Source organism: Heterodontus francisci, chromosome 37 (genome assembly GCF_036365525.1).
Source record: "Heterodontus francisci isolate sHetFra1 chromosome 37, sHetFra1.hap1, whole genome shotgun sequence".
Taxonomy (NCBI): Eukaryota; Metazoa; Chordata; class Chondrichthyes; order Heterodontiformes; family Heterodontidae; genus Heterodontus; species Heterodontus francisci.
The window spans coordinates 1,327,746-1,352,310 of record NC_090407.1 but is presented as its reverse complement, the minus strand read 5'-3'; positions in this window follow the sequence as shown (position 1 = coordinate 1,352,310).

The window sequence follows — 24,565 nt, the reverse complement described above, 5'->3', positions numbered from 1 at the left end:
CAGATGCATCTGCGACAGGTGGGTTGGTGAAGATGAGGTCAAGTATGTTTTTCCCTCTTGTTGGTTCTCTCACCACCAGGCACAGGCTGAGTCTGGCAGCTATGTCCTTCAGACTCAGCCAGCTCGGTCAGTAGTGGTGCTACTGAGCCACTTTTGGTGAAGGTCATTGAAGTCCCCCACCCAGAGTACATTCTGTGCCCTTGCTACTCTCAGTACTACTTCCAAGTGGTGTTCGACATGGAGAAGTACTGATTCATCAACTGAGGGGGGCAGCGGTAGGTGGTAATCAGCAGGAGGTTTCCTTGCCTGTGTTCCAGCTGATGCCTTGAGACTTCATGGGGTCCTGAGTCAATGTTGAGAGCTCCCAGGGCCACTCCCTCTTGACTGCATACCACTCTGCCGCCACCTCTGGTGGGCCTGTCCAGGCAGTGGGACAGGACATACCCAGGGATAGTGATTGCAGTGTCTGGGACATTGTCTGTAAGGTATGATTCCGTGAGTATGACTATGTCAGGCTGTTGCTTGACTAGTCTATGGGACAGCTCTCCCAACTTAGGCACAAGCCCCCAGATGTTAGTGATGAACACATTGCAGGGTCAACTGGGTAGGATGTGCCTTTGTCTTTTCCATAGCCTAGGTCGATGCTGGGTAGTCCATCCGGTTTAATTCTTATTCAACTTTTCTGTAGCAGTTTGATACAACTGAGTAGCTTGCTGGGCCATTTCAGAGGGCAGTTAACAGTTATGTAGGCCAGACCAGGTAAGGACGGCAGATTTCCTTCTCTAAAAGGACATAAATGAACCAGACAAGGTTTTTACGACAATCTGGTAGTTTCATGATCGTCATTACTGAGACTAGCTTATTTATTAACTGAGTGAATTTAAATTCCCACAGCTGCCATGGATCAGGTCAAAGCCCTGAAGCCCTACCACATCCAGTCATGAATGGTGGTGGACAATTAAACTAACCGGAGGAGGAGGCTCCACACACATCCCCATCCTCAATAATGACGAAGCCCGGCATGTCAGTGCAAAAGACAAGGCTGAAGCATTTGTATCCATCTTCAGCCAGAAGGGCCAAGTGGATGATCCATCTCAGCCTCCTCCTGAGGTCCCCAGCATCACAGATGTCAGTCTTCAGCAAATTCGATTCACTCTACGTGATATCAAGGAACAGCTGGGACACACAAATGGCTGTAGGCCCTGTCAACATCCTGACTGTAGTACTGAAGCCATATGTTCCAGAACTAGCCAAGCTACAACGTTGGTATCGACCTGACAATGCGGAAAATTGCCCAGGTATGAGGTATGTCCTGTCCACAGAAAGCAGGACAAGCCCAATCCAGCCAATTACAACCCCATTAGTCTACACTCAATCATAGGAACATAGGAGCAGGAGTAGGCCATTCAGCCCTTCGAGTCTGCCCCGCCATTCACTGTGATCATGGCTGATCATCCACTTCAATGCCTTTTTCCCCCACACTATCCCATATCCCTTTATGTCATTGATATTTAGAAATCTGTCAATCTCTGCTTTAAACATACTCAATGACTGAGCTTTCACAGCCCTCTGGGGTAGAGAATTCCAAAGATTCACAACTCTCTGAGTAAAGAAATTTCTTCTCATCTAAGTGGCTTCCCCCTTATTTTGAAATTGTGTCCCCCGGTTCTAGACTCCCCAACCAGGGGAAACATCTTAGCTACATCTACCCTGTCTATCCCTTTAAGAATTTTGTAGGTTTCAATGAGATCACCTCTCATTCTTCAAAACTCTAGAGAATACAGGCCCAGTTTCCCCAATCTCTCTTCGTAGGACAGTCCCACCATCCTGGGAACAAGTCTGGTGAACTTTCGTTGCACTCCCTCTAAGGCAATAATATCCTTCCTAAGGTAAGGAGACCAACCCTGCACACAGTACTCCAGGTGCAGTCTAACCAAGGTTCTATACAATTGAAGCAAGACTTCACTCAAATCCTCTTGTGATAAAGGCTAACATACCATTAGCCTTCCTAATCACTTGCTGCACCTGCATGTTAGCTTTCAGTGACTTATTGACAAGGTCACCCAGGTCCCCTTGTACATCTACACTTTCTAATCTCTTACCATTTAAGAAATTATTTGCACCTCTATTCCTCCTACCAAAATGTTTAACCTCACATTTTTCCACATTATATGCCATACGTTCTTGCCCACTCACTAAGTCTGTCCAAATCCCCTTGAAGCTGCTTTACATCTTCCTCACAACACACATTCCCACCTAGTTTTGTGTCATCTATGTACTTGGAAATATTACATTTGTTCCTCCCATCCAAATCATTGATATATATTGTGAACAGCTGGGGCCCAAGTACTGATCCCTGCGGTACCCCAGTAGTCAGAGCCTGCCAATACGAGAATGACCCGTTTATTCCTACTCTCTGCTTTCTGCCTTAATCCTTAATCCATGCCAGTATATTACCTCCTATCCATGTTTTTTAATTTTGCTAACCAACCTTCTGTGGGGGACTTTATCAAGAGCTTTCTGAAAATCTAAGTATACCACGTCCACCAACTCCCCTTTATCAATTCTGTTAGTAACATCCTCAAAAAACTCCAACAGGTTCGTCAAACATGATTTCCCATTCATAAATCCATGTTGACTATGCCCAATCAGATCATTATTATCCAAGTGTCCATGTATCACATCCTTTAGAATAGATTCCAACATTTTCCAAATGACTGATGTAAGACTAACAGATCTGTAGTTCTCTCTTTTCTCGCTCCCTCCCTTCTTAAATAGTGGGGTAACCTTCAATTGCTACCTTCAATCTGCAGGAACTGCTCCATAATCTATAGAATTTTGGAAGATGATCACCAATGCATCCACCATCTCCATAGCTACCTCTTTCAACACTCTGGGATGTAGAATATCAGGTCCTGGGGACTTATCAACCTTCAGCCCCATTAATTTCTCCAATACAACCTTTTTACTAATACCAATTTCCTTCAATTCCTCATTCTCCATTGCCTCTTGGATCTCTAATTCTGGAAGATTTTTTGTATCTTCCTCAGTGAAGACAGACACAAAGTAATCATTTAGCTTCTCTGCCATCTCTCTATTCCCTATTATAAATTCTCCTCACTTTGCCCGTAACGGACCCACATTTGTCTTAGCCAAACATTTCCTTTTTACATACCAAGAGAAGTTATTACAGTCCGTTTTTATGGTTTTTGCTAGTTTACATTCATATACTATTCTCCCTTTCTTTATCAATATCTTGGTCCTCCTTTGCTGTGTGCTAAAATCCTCCCAATCTTCAGGTTTATTACTATTTCTGGCAACTTTTTAGGCCTTTTCTTTTAATCTTATGTAGTTGTCAACTTCCTTTGTTAGTCACAGTTGATTGCCTTTACTTTTGGGGCTTTTGTGCCTTGAAGGAATGTATTGTTGCTGTAAACTATGTAATAATTCTTTGAAGACTATCCATTGCCTATGTACTATCATACCTTTAATGAATTTTCCGAAACCATCTCAGCCAATTTGCCCCTCATACAAGAACACAAGAAAAATGAGCAGGAGTAGACCATATGGCCCATCGAGCCTGCTTCGCCATTCAATACGATCATGGTTGATCTTGGGCTTCAATTGTACTTTCCTGCCGCTCCCCATATCCCTTGAAACCAAAAATCTGTCTATCCCAGCCTTAAATGCATTCAATGATGGAGTATCCACAACCCTCTGGGGTAGAGAATTCCAAAGATTCATAACCCTTTGAGTGAAGCAATTTCTCCTCATCTCAGTCCTGAATGATTGACCACTAATCCTGAGACTGTGTCCCCATGTTCTAGATTCCCTGACCAGTGGGAACAATCTCTCAGCTTCTACCCTATCAAGCCCTTTCAGAATCTTGTATGTCTCAATTAGATCACCTCTCATTCTTCTAAGTGCCAGAGAATATCGGCCCAATTTACTCAGCCTCTCATCATTGGACAACCCCCTCATCCCAGGGGCCAATTTAGTAAATCTTCACTGCACTGCCTCCAGTGCAAGTATATCCTTTCTTAAATGTGGAGATCAAAACTGCACACAGTATTCCAGGTGTGGTCTCATCAAAACCCTGTACAATTTTAGTAAGACTTGTTTATTCCTGTACTCCAATTCCCTTGCAATAAAGGCCAACATGCCATTTACCTTCCTAATAGCCTGTTGCACCTGCATGTTAACTTTGTGCGTTCCTTGTACGAGTACACCCAAGTCTCTCTGAACATCAACACTTACCAGTGTCACATTTTAAAAGAAATTTTGCTTTTCTATTTTTACAAGCGGAAGTGAGCAACTTCACACTTCCCTACATTATACTCCATTTGCCATCTTGTTGCCCACTCATTTAACCTGTCTGTATCTCTTTGCAGCCTCTCTACATGCTCCCCACAGCTTACCTTTCCACCTTTCCACCGAGCTTTGTATCACAGCTGCAGAAAGGGAGGTCGTCGAGGAGGGTTTGTCGACAGAGTCAGTGTGGGTGGAAGTCAGAAACAGGAAAGGAGCAGTCACTTTATTGGGAGTTTTCTATAGACCCCCCAATAGCAACAGAGACACGGAGGAACAGATTGGGAGGCAGATTTTGGAAAGGTGCAGAAGTAACAGGGTTGTTGTCATGGGTGACTTCAACTTCCCTAATATTGATTGGAACCTCCTTAGTGCAAATAGTTTGGATGGAGCAGATTTTGTCAGGAGTGTCCAGGAAGGTTTCCTGACTCAATATGTAGATAGGCCGACGAGAGGGGAGGCTATGTTGGACTTGGTGCTTGGCAACGAACCAGGCCAGGTGGCAGATCTCTCAGTGGGAGAACATTTCGGTGATAGTGATCACAACTCACTGACCTTTACTACAGTCATGGAGAGGGATAGGAGCAGACGGGATGGGAAAATATTTAATTGGGGGAGGGGGAATTACAATGCTATTAGGCAGGAACTGGGGAGCTTAAATTGGGAACAGATGTTCTCAGGGAAATGCACCACAGAAATGTGGAGGTTGTTTAGGGAGCACTTGCTGCGACTGCTGGAAAGGTTTGTCCCGATGAGGCAAGGAAGTGATGGTAGGGTGAAGGAACCTTGGATGACAAGAGATGTGGAACAGCTAGTCAAGAGGAAGAAGGAAGCTTACTTAAGGTTGAGGAAGCAAGGATCAGAAAGGGCTCTAGAGGGTTACAAGGTAGCCAGGAAGGAAGTGAAGAATGGACTTAGGAGAGCTAGAAGGGGACATGAAAAAGTCTTGGCGGGTAGGATTAAGGAAAATCCCAAGGCGTTCTACACTTATGTGAGGAACAGGAGGATGGCCAGAGTGAGGGTAGGGCCGATCAGGGACAGTGGAGGGAACTTGTGCCTGGAGTCGGAGGAGGTAGGGGAGGTCCTTAATGAATACTTTGCTTCAGTATTCACTAATGAGAGGGACCTTGCCGTTTGTGAGGACAGCGTGAAACAGGCTGATATGCTCGAACAGGTTGATGTTAAGAGGGAGGATGTGCTGGAAATTTTGAAAGACATGAGGACAGATAAGTCCCCGGGGCCAGATGGGATATACCCAAGGATATTACGGGAAGCGAGGGAAGAGATTGCCGCGCCTTTGGGGATGATCTTTGCGTCCTCACTGTCCACTGGAGTAGTACCAGATGATTGGAGGGTGGCAAATGTTATTCCCTTGTTCAAGAAAGGGAATAGGGATAACCCTGGGAATTACAGACCAGTCAGTCTTACGTCGGTGGTGGGCAAATTATTGGAGAGGATTCTGACAGACAGGATTTATGATTATTTGGAAAAGCATAGTTTGATTAGAGATAGTCAGCATGGTTTTGTGAGGGGCAGGTCATGCCTCACAAGCCTTATTGAATTCTTTGAGGATGTGACAAAACACATTGATGAAGGAAGAGCAGTGGATGTGGTGTATATGGATTTTAGCAAGGCGTTTGATAAGGTTCCCCATGGTAGGCTCATTCAGAACGTAAGGAGGCATGGGATACAGGGAAATTTGGCTGTCTGGATACAGAATTGGCTGGCCCATAGAAGACAGAGGGTGGTAGTAGATGGAAAGTATTCAGCCTGGAGCTCGGTGACCAGTGGTGTTCCGTTGGGATCTGTTCTGGGACCTCTGCTGTTTGTAATTTTTATAAATGACTTGGATGAGGAAGTGGAAGGCTGGGTTAGTAAGTTTGCCGATGACACAAAGGTTTCTGGAGTTGTGGATAGTGTGGAAGGCTGTTGGAGGTTGCAACGGGACATTGACAGGATGCAGAGCTGGGCTGAGAAGTGGCAGATGGAGTTCAACCTGGAAAAGTGTGAAGTGATTCATTTTGGAAGGTCAAATTTGAATGCGGAATACAGGCTTAAAGACAGGATTCTTGGTAGTGTGGAGGAACAGAGGGATCTTGGGGTCCATGTCCATAGATCGCTCAAAGTTGCCACCCCAAGTTGATAGGGTTGTTAAGAAGGCGTATGGTGTGTTGGCTTTCATTAACAGGGGGATTGAGTTTAAGAGCCGCGAGGTTATGCTGCAGCTCTATAAAGCCCTGGTTAGACCACACTTGGAATATTGTGTTCAGTTCTGGTCGCCTCATTATAGGAAGGATGTGGAAGCTTTAGAGAGGGTGCAGAGGAGATTTACCAGGATGCTGCCTGGACTGGAGGGCATGTCTTACGAAGAAAGGTTGAGGGAGCTAGGGCTTTTCTCATTGGAGCGAGGAAGGATGAGAGGTGACTTGATAGAGGTGTACAAGATGATGAGAGGCATAGATAGAGTGGATAGCCAGAGACTTTTTCCCAGGGCGGAAAGGGCTATCACCAGGGGGCATAATTTTAAGGTGATTGGAAGAAGGTTTAGGGGAGATGTCAGAGGTAGGTTCTTTACACAGAGAGTGATGGGTGCGTGGAATGCACTGCCAGCGGTGGCAGTAGAAGCAGATACATTAGGGACATTTAAGCGACTCTTGGATAGGTTCATGGATGATAGTAGAATGAAGGGTATGTAGGTAGTTTGATCTTAGAGTAGGTTAAAGGGTCGGCACAACATCGTGGGCCGAAGTGCCTGTACTGTGCTGTACTGTTCTATGTTCTATGTTCTATAAACTTAGATACATTACTCTCTGTCTCTTCATCCAAGTCATTAATATAGACTGTGAATAGTTGAGGCCCCAGCACTGATCCTTGCAGCACCCCACCATTCACTGCCTGCCAACTTGAAAATGCCCCATTTATGCCCACTCTCTGCTTCCTGTCTGTTAACCAATCCTCTATCCACGCTAATATATTACCCCCAACACCATGATCCCTTATCTTGCCTATTAATCTTTTATGTGGCACTTTATCGAATGCCTTCATAATTTCCTTTGCTTAAATTTAACACCATGGCTTCAGATTGAACTACCTCACTTACAAACATAATGTAAAATTCTATCATATTATGGTCACTCATCCCTAAAGGTTCTTTTCAAGATTATTAATTAGCCCTTTCTCATTACATAATACTAGACCTAAAATAGCCTGTTCTCTAGTCGGTTCCTCAACATACTGCTCTAGAAAACCATCCCAGACACGCTCCAGAAAATCATCCTCCACAGTATTAATGCTCATTAGATTTACCCAGTTGATGTGCAGTTTGAAGTCACCCATAATTACAGTATTACCCATGCTACATGCTTCTCTAATCTCCTGATTAATACCATGCCCCACACTACCACTACCGTTTGGTGGCTTATAAACAACTCACACCAATGTTCCGAAGAAGGGTCACTGACCCGAAACATTAACTCTGCTTCTCTTTCCACAGATGCTGCCAGACCTGCTGAGTGGTTCCAGCATTTCTTGTTTTTATTTCAGATTTCCAGCATCTGCAGTATTTTGCTTTTATCAGACCAATGTTTGCTGCTCCTTGCTGTTTCTTAGCTCCACCCAAACAGATTCCACATTTTGTTCTTCTGATCTGAGATCCTCCCTTACTAATGTACTGATCCAATCCATTATTATCAGCGCAACACCACCTCCTTTTCCTTTTTTCCTGCCCTTCCTAAATGTTGAATATCCTTGAATATTCAGTTCCCAGTCTTGGTCACCCTGTAGCCACATTTCTGTAATGGCAATTAGATTATACCCATTTACCTCTATTTGTGCCTTTAAATCATTTATCTTGTTGTGAATGCTGCTTGCATTCAGGTAGAATGACCTTAACCTTGTCTTTTTGGCATTCTGCATTCTAAGCCTAGTTGATGCTCGCCTTTGTTTCACCTGCCTTCTAATGTCACTTGCTACTTTTCTACCTCCTGTTACCAGCTTTACTTCCTTCCAATTGAGCTACCTCTCGGGTTCCCATCCCCCTGACAAGCTAATTTGAACCCTCCCCAACAGCACTAGCAAATCCTCCTGCAAGGGTATTAGTCCCAGTCCTGTTAAGATGCAACCCTTCCATCTTCTACAGGTTCTACCTGTCCCAGAACTAGTCCCAATGCCTCAGAAATCTGATGCACTCCCTCCTACACCAATTCTCCAGCCATGTGTTCAATTGATCAATCCTCCTATTCCTATGCTCCTTAGCATGTGGCACTGGGAGTAATCCTGAGATTACTGCTCTTCAGGTCCTGCTTTTTAATTTCCTTCCTAACTCCCTAAAATCCACTTTCAGGACCTCATCCCTCTTCCTACCTCTGTCATTGGTACCAATGTGGACCACGACCTCAGGCTGTTCATCCTTCCCCCAGAAGGATGTCCTGCAGCCATTCTGTGACATCCTTGACTCTGACACCAGAGAGGCAATATACCATCCTGGAGTCACGTTTACTGCTGTAGAAACGCCTGTCTGATCCCCTGACTATCGAATCCCCTATCACTATTGCTCTTCCACTCTCCTTCCTCCCTTCCTGTGCAGCTGAGCCACCAGTGGTGCCACAGACTTTGCTCTGGCTGCACTCCCGAGGAACCATCACCCTCACCAGTATCCAAAATGGAAAACCAATTAGCAAGCAAGATAGACTCAGGGGACTCCTGCACTGCCTGCCTGGTTCTCTTAGACTGCCTGGCGGTCACCCATTCTCTCTCTGCCTGCATGCTCCTAACCTGCAGTGTGACCACCTCCCTAAACCTGCTCTCCACATAGTCCTCTGCCTTGTGGATGCACAACAGTGACTCCAGCTGCTGCTCGAGTTTCGAAGCCCGGAGGTCAAGCAAAGTGATGGAAGGTGTCGTCGACAGTACTGTCAAGCGGCACTTACTCAGCAATAAACTGCTCGCTGAAGCTCAGTCTGGGTTCCACCAGGGCCACTCGGCTCCAGACTTTGGATGGAATTCCCTCCCCCGCGCCCCCTCCCCAGGAGCGGGCTGGGAGGAGGAGGGGACATATAATCGGGTGGGATGGCAGGGGTTGCTGTGTCTGTAGCCTACTCACCTTGGCTGGTATTTTACCAGCAGTGGGGTGGATGGCAGTCTGCCCGCCCACCCTCAAACCAGTTGAGCCACTTGAGGGCCTCTTCCTGCTGCGGCTGGTATATTACCAGCAGCGGATGGGTACGTCGCCACCTGGGCAGGCTGCCCATTAAAACTGGCTTGGCTCCTTGCGGGCTGAGGGGGCCCTCCTCATTGGATCCCCTGTGCCCCACGGACGGCCCCCCAGTGGTAAGGGCCACGCCTGCTGGAACACTGCCCCCTCCCTAGTGATCGACCCCCTGCCTTCCTGGGGCCTGAGTGATTGGCTCCAGTGAGCCCTGACCCCACTTATTCTGCAGCTCCATTGCTGGCTGGGTCCAAGGCCTGCTGCAGTCCCAGCAGTGGCCACCATTTGCAGTGGCGCTGCTGGGACTGAAGAGCCGCTAGTCCTCTGATTGGCCAGCAGCACGTGGAGGCAGGACATCCTGCCTTAGAGGGGTGGAAGCCATGACTGCAAGCAGTTAATTGCCCGAGGACCATAAAATATGGTTGTGGCTTCCAGGGCTGGCAGAGGTGGGCACACTCCCGGCTTTCCAGGCAGTGGGCAGGGCCACCACCTCCTCACAAAATACTGGCCCTCATTATAGCATTGTTCAAACATGGACGAAAGAACTGAAAGTGAAAGTGACTGCCCTTGTCATCATTTGACCGAATGCAGCATCAAAGAGTCCTAGCAAAATGGAAGACAATGGAAATTAGGGAAAACTGTCCACTGGAGTCATACCAAGCACAAAGGAACATGGTTCTGGCTGTTGGAAGCCAAACATCACAGCACTAGGACACTGCAGCCTCAGGGTAGGGTACTAGGCCTAGCCATCTTCAGCTGCTCCATCAATGATCTTGCCTCCATCATGAGGTCAGAAGTGGGGATTTTGGCTGATTGTACAATGTTCAGCACCATTTGCAACTCTTCAGATACTGAAGCAGTCCCTGTCCGTGTGCAGAAAGACCTGGACAACATTCAGACTTGGGCTGATAAGTGGCAAGTAACATTTATGCCACACAAGTGCCAGGCAATGACGATCTCCAATGAGAGAATCTAACCATTACCCTTTGACATTTAATGGCATTACCATTGCTGAATCCCCTATCATCAATCTCCTGGGAGTTATCATTAACCAGAAACTGAACTGGACCAGCCATATAAATGCTGTGGCTACAAGAGCAGGTCAGGGGCTGGGAATTCTGAGGTGAGTAACTCACCTCCTGACTCCCCAAAACCTCTCACCATCTACAAGACACAAGTCAGGAGTGTGATTGAATACTCTCCAATTGCCTGAATTGGTGCAGCTCCAACAACACTCAAGAAGCTCGACGCCATCCAGGACAAAGCAGCCCACTTGATTGGCACCACATCCACCATCTTCATCATTCACTCCCTCCACCAAAGGCACGTAATGGCAACAATGTGTAACATCTACAAGATGCACTGCAGCAACGCACCAAGGCTTCTTCAACAGCACCTTCCAAACTGCGACCTCTACCACCTAGAAGGACAAGGGCAGCAAATACATGGGAACACCACCACCTGCAAGTTCCCCTCCAAGCCACACACCATCCTGACTTGGAACTATATCGCTGTTCCTTCACCGTCACTGGGTCAAAATCCTGACAGCACTGTGGGTGTACCTATTCCCCCGAATTAATTTTAAAAAGGATTGACCATACGAATTAGGAGCAGAAGTAGGCCACTCGGCCCTTCAAGCCTGCTCCGCCATTCAATAAGTTCTTGGCTGAACTGTTTTTCCATATTACCATCTACCCCCAATAACCTTTCACCCACCCCCACCCCTCTGGATTAACCGCTGCCTTGTCCCGACTGCATTTAGATCTGCCTGAAACATTCTGGAATTTCAGGGACCCGTGCCTGCAATGTCTGTTAACGAGTAATTAGCTAGTTCAGTTGATGTTACATTTCTGCCTCACTATTTGGCTCAACATCTCTCTTCCAGGTGAAATTTCACAACTGGCTGCTGTGGTGGAAGAAGTCGGTGCCACCTCACACGCACATGAGAAATCCGACTGAACAAACAGACAGTTTACACACTCCTTCATGCCACAAACAGTAGCATTTTGGGACTAAAGGTACTGAAGATGTTTCCAATTGTGTTTTATTACCTAGACCAATATTGGAAACCATTTTGTAAGTTCAAATAAGGTTCAGTTAGTGAAACAAAGCCACTTTGATATTGCTGCAATACATATCATAGAAGCTGAGACAATAGAGAGCAGCTCTTTACCTTTATAGCTCAGTTATCCTGTACAGTGTGTGTTGCTGTCAAGCAGTTTCAGCTTGGAATTGACACAAATTGCATAGTGTACATCAAGTGTGAAGTTAGCCAAATCAAATTTAGGTAAGTGGTGTGAAACCATCTCTCACAGGGTACCACTTGGGTTCACAGTGGCTGAAGTATAATTGAGCAATTTTCTGCTGTCAATTATTAAACTTCAATTATATTAGCCCAGGTATTAAGAATAACAGCAAGGCTATAAACGCTTACAGTTATTATGGGTAAATCTGTCAGCAACTTCTGACGTCTGTGCAGTTTTTTTTATTTTTTCATGGGACGTGGGTGTTGCTGGCAATGCCAGAATTTGTTGTCCATCCCTAACTGCGCTTGACAACTGATTGTATTGCTAGGCCATTTCAGAGGGCAGTTAAGAGTCAATCACATTGCTATGGGTCTGGTGTCACATGTAGGCCAGACCAGGTAAGGACAGCAGATTTCCTTCCCTAAAGGACATTAGTGAACCAGATGGGTTCTTACGACAATTGACGATAGTCCCAGTAATGATGGCCATGAAACTATCATCGATTCCAGATTTTTATTAATTAATTGAATTTAAATTCCATCAGCTGCCATGGTGGGATTTGAACCCATGTCCCCAGGGCATTAGCCTGGGCCTCTGGATCTTGAAATCTGGAAGTTGCTTTTGGAGATATCCATTTCCTCTACAGAGTGGAATGTTGTAGCTCTCACCAATAGACTCGGCACTGAAATCACTGTAAAGGTGTGAACTTGGTGAAGTTTCCTCACTAAAGATGCAAGAAAACATTTTGACTGGTGCATGCAGGAGTGAGTGAGTTTTTAATGGCATGATATGATAATTACAGCCAAGCAACCTCTCTGGTCCTGAAAAATTAATTTACGTGTGGAGTCTCTTTTCTTCAGTAGAGTTGGATTTTTAAAAAAAATTTCTGTCTGTCTTTTTCTCTCTCTCTCTTAATCCTATTTTTATCTCCAAAACTTTAGTCCAGTTTCTGTATATCATTTAAATCTAATTTATATTACTTGTTCCATACTTCCTGATCTAGAGTGTGCAGGCTAAAAATTGGATAAGGCTCATTAATGGGTGCAAGAAACATGATGCAAGACAACTCCAGGCCTGATGGAAGCAACCCCAACAGCATGAAAACGTTGTGCTGCTTGTTCATCTGCATGATTGTGGAATGCAGCTCAGTGCTGAATGCATTGCTGAGTGGCTGCACGCTCAGCAGCGGGCTTGTTTGTGAGCGGCAAGCACCAATTAAATCTAACCTGCACTTCTTAAACAGGAGGTGCATTCTGGCTGCACCAGATGCTGGAAGTGGCAGAGAGAAAATTTGTGAGCATGAAGAAAGCTGAGAAATGGAGCAGCAGGCCAGAGAGAGGGCTCCCAGGTTCTCCAATGCAGTGCTGGAGGCCTTAGTGCAGGAGGTGAAAAAGAGGAGAGAGCTCATTGTAGGAGACCAGGACACCCTCCAGACAAGCATTTCAAAGGCAATAGGGGCAGGTAGCCAAAGAGGTCAATAGCAGTTTTTTTTTTCTCCAGAAGACCTGGTTACAGTGCCAGAAAAAGTTCAATGACCTCATGTGAAAGGTCAAGGTCAGTGAATGCATCTTCACATACCATCTCCCACCAACCTCACACACTGTTCAATGCACCACACTCCATTCACACATCCGTCAGCAAATTCTACCAATCAGGATTCATCCCTATGCTCCACCTCACCCTCTCACACTTACCACTGCAGCAAGCCTCACACTCACATCTCACAGCTGCCACATACTGCCAGCTATTCAACAATGAAAGGCACATCATCTAGTCATCATGGGAAGACTCGAAAGCAGAATCCTTTGCCAACTTCTTTCTGCACTAAAAGAACATCAGCAGGGGTAGGACCTGCATCTAACAACATCTCACACACAGGCACCAACAGCTGACTCTGAATCAATGAACCGCTTGGGGAACCATGTGTGTAGGAAGTGTCTCCAGCTGCTTGAGCTAGAGCTTGAGGGACAGCTGGAGTCACTGTGGAACATCAGGGTTTCCTGGATCATACTTTCCAGGAGGTGATCATCCCACAGCAGTGAAAGTTTAGGATAGTAGTTCTGATGAAAGGTCATTGACCTGAAACGTTAACTTTGCTTCTTTCTCCACAGATGCTGCCAGACCTGCTGAATGCTTCCAGCATTTGTTGGTTTTATTTCAGATTTCCAGCAACTGCAGTATTTTGCTTTTATTTATTATTATCAGGATAGTAGTTGGGTGGCCATCAGAAGAGTAGGAAGAGGCAGGAGATGCAGGATTCTTCAGGGTGTGTGTCATTCTCAAACAGGTACTCAGCATTGGAGACTGCTGGGAGTGACAACACCTTGAAGGAGTGCTGTACAGGAACTGTACAGGAGGGAGCAGCAAATACAGTCTTTATAGTAGATTCCATAATGAGGGGGAAAATAAATCAACCGGCACTTGGAGAGGTTTGAGTTAATTAAGGAGAGGCAGGACGGATTTGTAAAGGGCAAATTGTGCTTGACTAAATTAATTGAATTTTTTAATGACGTAACAGAAAAGGTTGATGAAGTGAAAGCAATGGATGTTATCGATATGGATTTTAAGAAAGTGTTTGACAAAGTACCACATAAAAAGCTGGTTAACAAAACTGTGACTCATGGAACAGGAGGGTCAGTGTCAGCTTGGATAAAGATTGGCTTAAGGATAGAAAACAGCAAGTGTGGTAAACTGAAGGATAGTAGACAATGATGCACCCTAAGGTTCAGTGCTAGAACCACTGCTTCTTTGATAGATATAAATGACTTGGATATTGGAATACAAAATAACATTTCAAAATGTGCTGATGATACCAAACTAGGAAGTGTGGCAGGCAGTGAGGATGATCCCAATTGACTGCAACAGGACATAGATAGGCTAACAGAATGGGAAGACAAGTGGCAGATGGAATTCAATACAGAGAAGTGTGAGGTGATGCATTTTTGGCAGAAGGGAAAGGGAGAGGCAATATAGACTAAATTGCACAGTTCTAAAGAGTGTACAGGAACAGAGGGATCTTGGGGTTCATGTGCATAGACCTTTAAAGATGGGAGGACAAATGGAGAGAGAATTAAGCAAAGCATATGGGATCTTGGGCTTCATAAATGAAGGAATTGAGTACAAAAGCAGGGAAGTTATGCTGAACCTTTATAAAGCTCTAGCTATGCCAAAACTGGAGTATTGCATCCGGTTCTGGTCACCACACTTTAGCAAGGATGTGAGGGTCTTTGAGAGGCTACAGAGGAGATTTATGCAAACAGTTCCAGGGATGGAGGATTTTAGTTACAAGGTTCGGTTGGAGAAGCTGGGGTTGTTCTCCTTGGAACAAAGGAGATTGAGGGGAGATTTGATATTTGATAGAGGAGTACAAGATTCTGACAGGTTTAGATAAGGTAAACAAAGAAAAGCTATTCCCATTAACTGATGGTACAAGGACTTGGGGACGTAGATTGAAGGTTTTGGGCAAGAGACGCAGGGGGATGTTCGGATGCCGGGAGTGGTAATGATCTGAAACTCGCTGCCTATGAGGGCGATGGCAGAGGAGACAATGAATGATTTCAAAAGGAAATTGGATGGACACTTGAGGGAAATAAACTTGCAGGGCTGTGAGGATAGAAGTGGGGGGGGGGGAGGAACAGGACTGAATGTGTTATTCTTCAACGAACAGACATGTACTTGATGGGGCGAATGGCCTCCTTCTATGCCATAATGACTCTAAGACTCTGACTCTAATGACAAACTACTTTGCATTGTGCAGGGGTTGACCTATATAGGGTACATTGTAAAGTGTGCATTCAACTTGGTTTAGTTATAATGCTGGTTAATTTTCATGTAAAAATGGCTTTTTATTAAGCAAGGGTACTGCATTCATAAAATAATACTCATAGATGATGGGTTTAAATATATTGGCAGTATCTTTGAAGGGACAACAACTTTGCAATCGTTATAGTGGCAAATGACTAGTGCACGAACCAGACAATCTCCAATAGAAAAGAGAGTCATGTGGTGTGTTAAACAGCTACCCATTCACTTCAGTCATATTGTACTACAATCCAATAGAATTTCACCCCCCAGTTGCTTTAAAAACCTGCATCTCAGGAGGTGCAGTTTAAAATGCAGCATCTTATATCTTTGGTATAAAGCAGCAACTAGTTTGGTGAAATTTACATAACAAAAATGAAACTGAATTTGTATGGAACAAAAACAAACCATTTATCACAAATTTCAGAGAGCAGATTCTTTTAACCTACTTGGATATATGAGATTAATTGTAATATTCACAGTGAAAACTATGTCCCTTCCTATTGATTTTAACTGAATTGTTTCAGGGTAGTAAATCATGTTTAATATTTATGAAGTCAATTTTCTCACTGTTCTCAAGATTAATATTCATCCCTTTTCATAAAGTAAAAGACATTTTGAAATTTTGTTTATTACTGGTCAGTTGTTCTTGGCCATGTCAATGGTTAGTTGATTAGTAGATTTTTTTTAATATGCTAATTCAATCCAAATTGGGGGAAAGACTTCAGAAACTTGTCCCATGGGGTAATTTACTGACCAAAGCCTGCAAACACATTGTTACTGTTGACATAGCAAAAATTGAATGGGCAATGTTAATGTAATGTGGCATAAAAGCATGACCAAAAATCATGATGGCAAGAATGAAGATTTGTGACAGGAAGTGTATGCCCTCTAAGACCTCTTAACAGTAAATAGATGTGTAAATTTAAACCATTGGTTGCTAGGTGTCGGTATTATACTAGCACCCTAGTTGTAAGAAATGCAAAAGTAACTACAATTGCCTCACCATTGTTCCCATTGCATCATTAATGACAACAGTGCAACCTTGTCCCACAGTAACAGGACTATTAACATTCAAAGTGATACTGACAACGCAGCCGGAAGCTTACGTCATCCAACTGCGCCAATCTGCGCACATGCACAGATTGGTTCCTACCTTCTGCGGATGCGCTGTGTTCCACAGTGCCAGGAATGGTTGGCACATGTGCAGATGATGTCATCGCGTAACGCGGGCAGATGGTGGGGGGATCCGGGCCAGAGAGAGCAGGGGTGGGGGAAGAAGGGGTCTGGGGAGCGGGGAGAGAGCAGGGGTGGGGGGAGAGGGAGTATGAGGAGCGGGGAGAGAGCAGGGGTGGGGGAGAGTGGGTCTGGGGAGCGGGGAGAGAGCAGGGGTGGGGGGAGAGGGGGTCTGGGGAGCAGGGAGAGAGCAGGGGTGGGGGGAGAGGGAGTATGGGGAGCGGGGAGAGAGCAGGGGTGGGGGGAAAGGGAGTATGGGGAGCGGGAACAGAGCAGGGGTGGGGGGAGAGGGGGTCTGGGGAGCGGGCAGAGAGCTGGGGTGGGGGGAGAGGGGGTATGGCGAGCGGGGAGAGAGCAGGGGTGGGGGGAGAAGGGGTCTGGGGAGCGGGGAGAGAGCAGGGGTGGGGGGAGAAGGGGTCTGGGGAGTGGGGAGAGAGCAGGGGTGGGGGGAGAAGGGAACTGGGGAGTGGGGAGAGAGCAGGGGTGGGAGGAGGGGTCTGGGGAGTGGGGAGAGAGCAGGGGTGGGAGGAGAGGGAGTATGGGGAGCGGGGAGAGAGCAGGGGTGGGGAGAGAAGGGGTCTGGGGAGTGGGGAGTGGGGAGAGAGCAGGGGTGGGGGGAGAGGGTGTCTGGATAGCGGGGAGAGAGCAGGGGTGGGGAGAGAAGGGGTCTGGGGAGTGGGGAGAGAGCAGGGGTGGGGAGAGAAGGGGTCTGGGGAGCGGGGAGAGAGCAGGTGCGGGGAGAGCGTGGCCGAAGACATTGCTGGTGGCGGGTGCACTCCCCTCCTATCCCCCGCCGCCCGTCTCTGACCCCCAGCGCCCGTCTGCTCGCTCACCGCCCCCGGCCCATTTGCTCACTTCCCACGGACCGCTCGCTCACCACCGCGCCCCCCCCCCAACTGCTGGCTCTCCCACCCGCCCGCTCCCTCCCTCCCTCCCCTCCACAGCCCACTCGCTCCCTCCCCTCCGGCCATTGTGTGCTGCCATGTCTGTAGGTTGCCATTGTGTGATTATTTGAGCAGCGCCATCTTTAATCCTGGCAGCTGCTGAAGTCGCAGACTGTGACGTTTTAGTGGCACAGGCTGCATTTGCATATGTGCCATTGCAACACCACCTAGTGGTTGCATTGTCAGCAAACGCAGCCATTAATATTTGTGGAACCAATTAGGTCAAAGAACAAGGATGTTAATTTCTAAGATTACTTGAAACATAAAATACAAAACTAAAGCATTGAATTTTCAAATTTACACAATATTAAATCTCAGTATATTATGTTCTTCCATTCTTAATCTTTTAGTAAATAAAAATGGAGTAAAATCTTTCCAGTGATAGACCTGTAGCAAATTCACCTGCCCTCGGCCCTAAATCTCTTACGTTTAATCTTAAATCAATGTCTCCTCATTCTAGAGCCCCTCAACATTAGAAGTCAGTTTCTATCCACTCTATTCCATCCCTTCATAATTTTAAACATATTTATAAAATATACCTATTCTTACCACTACTCCAATACAAAATACTACATAATGTACCTTCCACTTTCCTTAACATTAGCCACCAGCATTGCTTCTCATCTCACACTCCCAGAACTCTTTCTACAATGCCTTTGTAAATTCCTGTCAACCCGACAAGTTTCACGAATCTCATGTGTGATATATGTATTTGTTTTGGGTACAATTTATTTCCAATAGAGATTTTTACTGAGACAATCCATCACATATGATCATTTCCACCCATGTTAACAACTCGGTAATCTTCAGGCTGTCCTACTGTAGTTACCAGTATTCATTACTGTTTATTGCAATAAAAACACCAATTGTCGACATGACAACCTCCAGCAGTTTAGCTGGAGGTCTTTGTGTGAGAATAGCATTGTCGCCATATTGTAGCAATCTCTCAACGGCATTACACCTTCATAGCTCCGGAATCTTCTCCAGCCATACGTCCCCTCTCCCACACTGTAGAAGGGGCTATATAAATGAAAGTTGTTGTTGGCCTGCTATGCTATTATTGATATATTCTTGACACTGAAGTTGAGAAAGGATATAAGGTTGCTTATAAAAAGAACTAGGTAATTTCTTTCATAAAAACAGAAAGTGCTTGAAATACTCAGCAGGTCAGGCAGCATCGGTGGAGAGAAAAGCAGAGTTAAAGTTTCAGGTCTGTGACCTTTCATCAGAAGATAATTTCTTTGATGCTGTATTGGGTTGTTATTTTTTAAACAACTATAACTATGCAGAAAGTGGGTATTTCTGGATGCACTTTCGATAATAACCTCACTATTGTTAATCTTGCTGTGTGGATGCCAGTGAGATTCAAATACTTGGAGTGCACTAATAGTAAACATGTGCATTGACAGCTGCTGTTGGCAGAAAAACTGATAAAAAAAGGAAAACAAACTCCTTAGACATAACTGATGAGGTATAAATTAGAAATGATAACAGACATGGTGCATAATTTCAAGGCAGCAATTTAATCTCTGTTCAGTCAAGCTTCAGTTTAGTGGATATAGCATCAGCTGATCCTGTTGATCAATTTACTGTCCTTGGAATCCAATCTTAATATAATAGAAACAAAAATATAATATCTGAGTAAAAATGCATATCCAAACTCGGATGTTTTAAGTTTTTCTAAAATCACCCTGAGGTAGCTTCTTCTGGCCCCTCTCTCACACTCCTGGGCAGGAGAAAGGAAAAGTTTATCTGTTATAATTTACCCCTCAGTTTTACCTAACCACCTCTTCCTCTCTTATAATCCTCATTATCTTTCTTTTACCAATACAGTAGTCTTTCAAATATGCACTCTACATATTCTACCTGTTGGAGGTGTTGCTTTTTGGATGAAACTTTAAACTAAGGCTCCATCTGCTCTCAAGTAGCGAAAAATATCCCATGGCACTATTTTGAAGAAGAGCAGGGGAGTTCTCCTCAGAGTCCAGGTCAATATTTATCCCTCAGTCAACATTACAAAAACAGAGGGCTGAATTTTACAGCAACCGCACCACCGCCCACCCCCCCCCCCCCCCCCCGCCACAACGATGTTGGGGTCATGGCGGAGGGGCAGAAAATGCCTCCAGCAGAAGCCTGCCATGGGCCTGGACAACGGGAAGGCCCAGCCCAATATTGACGGTGGCAGCGAGGCCTCGTGGTGGTTCCCCCGTCGCTCGGTGACGGAAGGCACATTTACATATGCAAAATAATGTTAAAGAATAAATTACCTACCCGCTCCCTCCGTCTGTTCCAGAGTGATATTGCTGCTGGTGGCCAGCACTCCCGTGCCTTCGCATCCCCATCCCAGAAACCAAGGCTGAACACTGGTGGGGAGGGGGCAGCAGGTACGTTTTTCAGTGCCGGGCGTGGGGGGGAAGGGGGAGTGAGGTCAAACTTATCTGATTGGTGTAGGGGATGATGGGAAGGTGTAAAGTTCACAGTTTATGAACTGTGGGGTGGAGAGGGGAGGTCGGGGGAAGGTAAGTATTTTGGGAGGGACAGGGCAAGGAATAAATTCTATGGCTATTGCAGGGGGTGGAAAAGGGGCTGGCAACATTTATTTAATTTCTTTGAATCAATTTTAAATCATTATATCTTTAAATATTTAAATTAAATGGAAGGACTCAAAATCCTTTAAAAATGGTGGATGTATTGTACTTAGATTTCCAAAAGGCATTTGATAAGGTGCCACATCAAAGGTTATTGCAGAAAATAAAAGCTCATGGTGTAGGGGGTAACATATTCGCATGGATAGAAGATTGGCTAGCTAACGGGAAACAGAGAGTAGGTCATTTTCTTGTTGGCAAAATGTAACGTGTGGTGTGCCACAGGGATCAGTGATGGGGCCATAACTTTTTACAATTTATATAAATGAGATAGATGAAGGGACCGAAGGTATGGTTGCTAAATTTGCTGATGACAAAGATAGGTAGGAAAGTAGGGATATAGATAGGTTAAGTGAGTGGGCAAAGACCTGGCAAATGGAGTATAATGTGGGAAAGTGTGAAATTGTCCATCTCGGCAGGAAGAATAAAAAAGAAGCATATTATCTAAATGGTGAGAGATTGCAGAGCTCTGAGATGCAGAGGGATCTGGGTGTCCTAGTGCATGAATCGCAAAAGGTTAGTATGCAGGTACAGCACGTAATTAGGAAAGCTAATAGAATGTTATTGTTTATTGGGAGGGGAATTGAATACAAAAGTAGGGAGATTATGCTTCAGCTATACAGGGCATTGGTGAGACCACATCTGGAGTACTGTGTACAGTATTGGTCTCATTATTTAAGGAAGGATGTAAATGTGTTGGAAGCAGTTCAAAGAAGGTTTACTAGACTAATATCTGGAATGGGCAGGTTGTCTTATGAGAAAAGTTTGGACAGGCTAGGCTTGTATCCGCTGCAGTTTGGAAGAGTAAGAGGCGACTTATTTGAAATATATAAGATCATGAGGGGTCTTGACAGGGTGGATGTGGAAAGGATGTTTCCTCTTGTGGGAGAATCTAGAACTAACGATCACTGTTTAAAAATAAGGGGTCGCCAATTTAAGACAGAGATGAGAAGAAATTTTTTCTCTGAGGGTTGTGAATCTTTGGAATTCTCCCTCTCAAGGCGGTGGAAGCAGAGTCTTTGAATATTTTTAAGGGACAGGTGGATAGATTCTTGATAAGCAAGGGGGTGAAAGGTTATTGGGGGTTGGCGGGAATTTGGAGTTGAGTTTACAATTAGATCAGCCATGAAATAATTGAATGGCAGAGCAGGCTCGAGGGGCCGAGTGGCCTATTCCTGCTCCTAGTTCGTATGTGCTGTTGCTCAGATGGGATATTAAACTGAAATCCAATCTGTCCTGTTAAAAGGCTGAAAAGTCCCATGCCACTATTTGAAGAAAACCTCGGGAGCTGAAATCCGTGGATTTCAAATTTGGATGTCTTTTATAATGGGCAGTTTTATGTCTGGGCAGCAAGTTGAATATCTCCCCCAGAACCTGGTCATTTTTCTCATTGCTGTTTATGGGATAATTTGGCTGCTGAACGGTGCCCACAAGAGTGGTACCACTTCAAACATACTTAATTGGCTATGAAGAGCTTTGAAACATCCGGAGTATGTGAAAGGTTCGATATAATGCAAGTTCTTTAACTCTTGATTCATCTCATCCTACCTCCTACACTTTTCATCTGAAGTGATGTCCTGCCCCATGACTGTGCCCTACATTTCGATCTCAGTGAAAAAGAAAGCTTGATTACAGGTAGAGATTAAAGCCTGGAAACTCCAGGGGATTCTCTCAATCCATTACTGTATGTTTGGCCAGGGAATGGTGCAACTACAGAGACACAGTGTAATCGGGAGAACCCCCTGCGTAATTTTAAGGCCTGTGACATAATTACATGTACACAATTCTCTATACATTGACAATTTTCCCTTGTAACTCAGTATGTTGCCTTTCACCTCTTCAGCTCTAACAATAAAACAGGAAAATTACCTTCCACTGTATTTTCTGTTATCAGGTGGAGGGACTTCCAAACATGTAAAAGGCAATGTAACATCTACTTGTGCATTACCAGAACCAGGCTGAAGGCTCTCAAGAGCTCTCGTTAACTGGTTATATAGTGGGTGCTGATACTTGTTATAAAAAACATTGTTGTGGAGCACTGATAGCTTTTTTGTTGCAAATAAATGGAAATGTACTCCACTGTCAACCTAGAGATCCTAAATCTGGTTTACAATAATCAGTTCTTCAAGATGGATTTTTATGGTCAACACAATGCCAACATCCTTATGAAATTGAGACAATGACATTCATGTTGCTTGTCACTTGTTCTCATATGGAACAGAGAAGAAGAAATCTGAAGTTTGTGTATGAGCGAGTGTGTATGTGTTTGTCTAGGTTTGGGAAGGCAGTGGCGTAGTGGAAATGTCACTGGACTGGTAACCCAGAGATAAAAACAGAAAGTACTGGAAATATTCAGCAGGTCTGGCAGCAGCTGTGGAGAGAGAAGTAGAGTTAACGTTTCAGGTCAGTGACCCTTCATCATTAAGGATAGTAACCCAGAGACCCAGGCTACTGCTCTGGGGCCATGGGTTCGAATCCCACCATGGCAGATGGTGAAATTTGAATTCAGTTAATCTGGGAATTAAAAAGCTAGTCTAATGGTGACCATGAAACCATTGTTGATTGTTATAAAAACCCATCTGGTTCACTAATGTCTTTTAGGGAAGGAAATCTGCTGTCCTTACCTGGTCTGGCCTACATGTGAATCCAGACCACCAACAATGCGGTGGACTCTTAAAATACCCTCAAAAATGGCCTAGCAAGCCACTCAGTTCAAGGGCAATTAGGGATGAGCAATAAATGCTGGCCTAGCCAGCGATGCCCACATCGCACAAATGAATAAAAAAAAGGTGTGGTAATGTGAGAGATATTTGGCACAGACATGTAGAGGAAGATATCGTACTTCAGTGCACTAGTATAATGCTGTGCCATTGCTGGATATTATGCCAACCCTAGCCTAGTGTCACAGGACTGGAACACTTGGTCTTCCCTTTCCCTATAGAGAGCAACAATCTGAGCAGAATTTAGCATTCCTGAAGGAGATGTGCATGAACCAGTAAACCAGAAAGTATTAATTTACCAGCTGGGGAAAATAATGTTCAGTCACACAAAAAAATTGAGAGATTAAGTGAGCGTGAATTTGTATGTTTCACACTCTAGCTTTAGTCAGAAGAGTTTTGTAGTCTTGCAAAAATTCTCAATTATTGGTTATTTTGTCAACAATAATCTTAACCCTCTGAGTGCCACAAACAAGTTTTCTCACTTTTTGACTTTGGTGCATTTTGCATTTAACCATGTCAATCTTCCAATTTTAGCTAGTTTCAAAACCCTGTCTTAAACTGCTTTGACCAGGCTATAATCTTCCCCCTACACTGCTGGGGAATCTGTATTATCACTGGAGAAATTACCCTTCCACAATTAACTTACCAACCTCAACTAATCAGTGATTAAATAACTGCCTACTAATTCTCCAAAACTGTTCGATTAACATTTCACTCAACAACTCATATAATCATTTAATTTTGGAGGTAGTAAAGGATCCATCCTACACATAGCCCAGATATGATTCCTTATTACTACTAATCTCTGAGGTTTACTTCATATACCTTTATTCTACAACACAACTATCACTAAATATAGGTTTTACAGCCCATAATGAAATGACAGATGTTCTAATCTTCAAAATGGAGAATGGGAGCAGGGAGCCAAGGCAAGAAATGTAGATCAACTCTGCAAATAATAGATAGAAGTGGCTGTTATGGAGGTTCAGTAAGTAAATGCAAGAATTAAATTCAAATGACCTGAGAGAAAATAAGAAAGCAAAGGAGGAATAAAAGGATGTCAGGTTAAGGACAGGAAAAGCATTTATATGTTTTAATTTTTATGTAAAATTATGGAAACCTATTCCATTTAGTAATTTGGAATTTATATTACAGTAATACTGTTATAAAGTTTATTTCAGTATTGTTGTGAGTGGGTGAAAAGCATAAAAAATCTGACGTTTTATGGAACCTACCAGCAGCTGAAAGGTTAAAGCTTTAATTTCTTTAATGGGATAAAGTCCATTCTCCAGTTGCATGTTCAGGCTCAGGGATGTTGAATGGCTTTTGGTTTATGCTTCTAGTGTTATGCAATTTAAAGTGATGAGAAAATTAATCAAAAAGGCATTTTCTCTCTACACAATTTCTTTAGCTTTTAGTTGAAACGGACTCACTTACAGTTTATCACAAACCACGAATC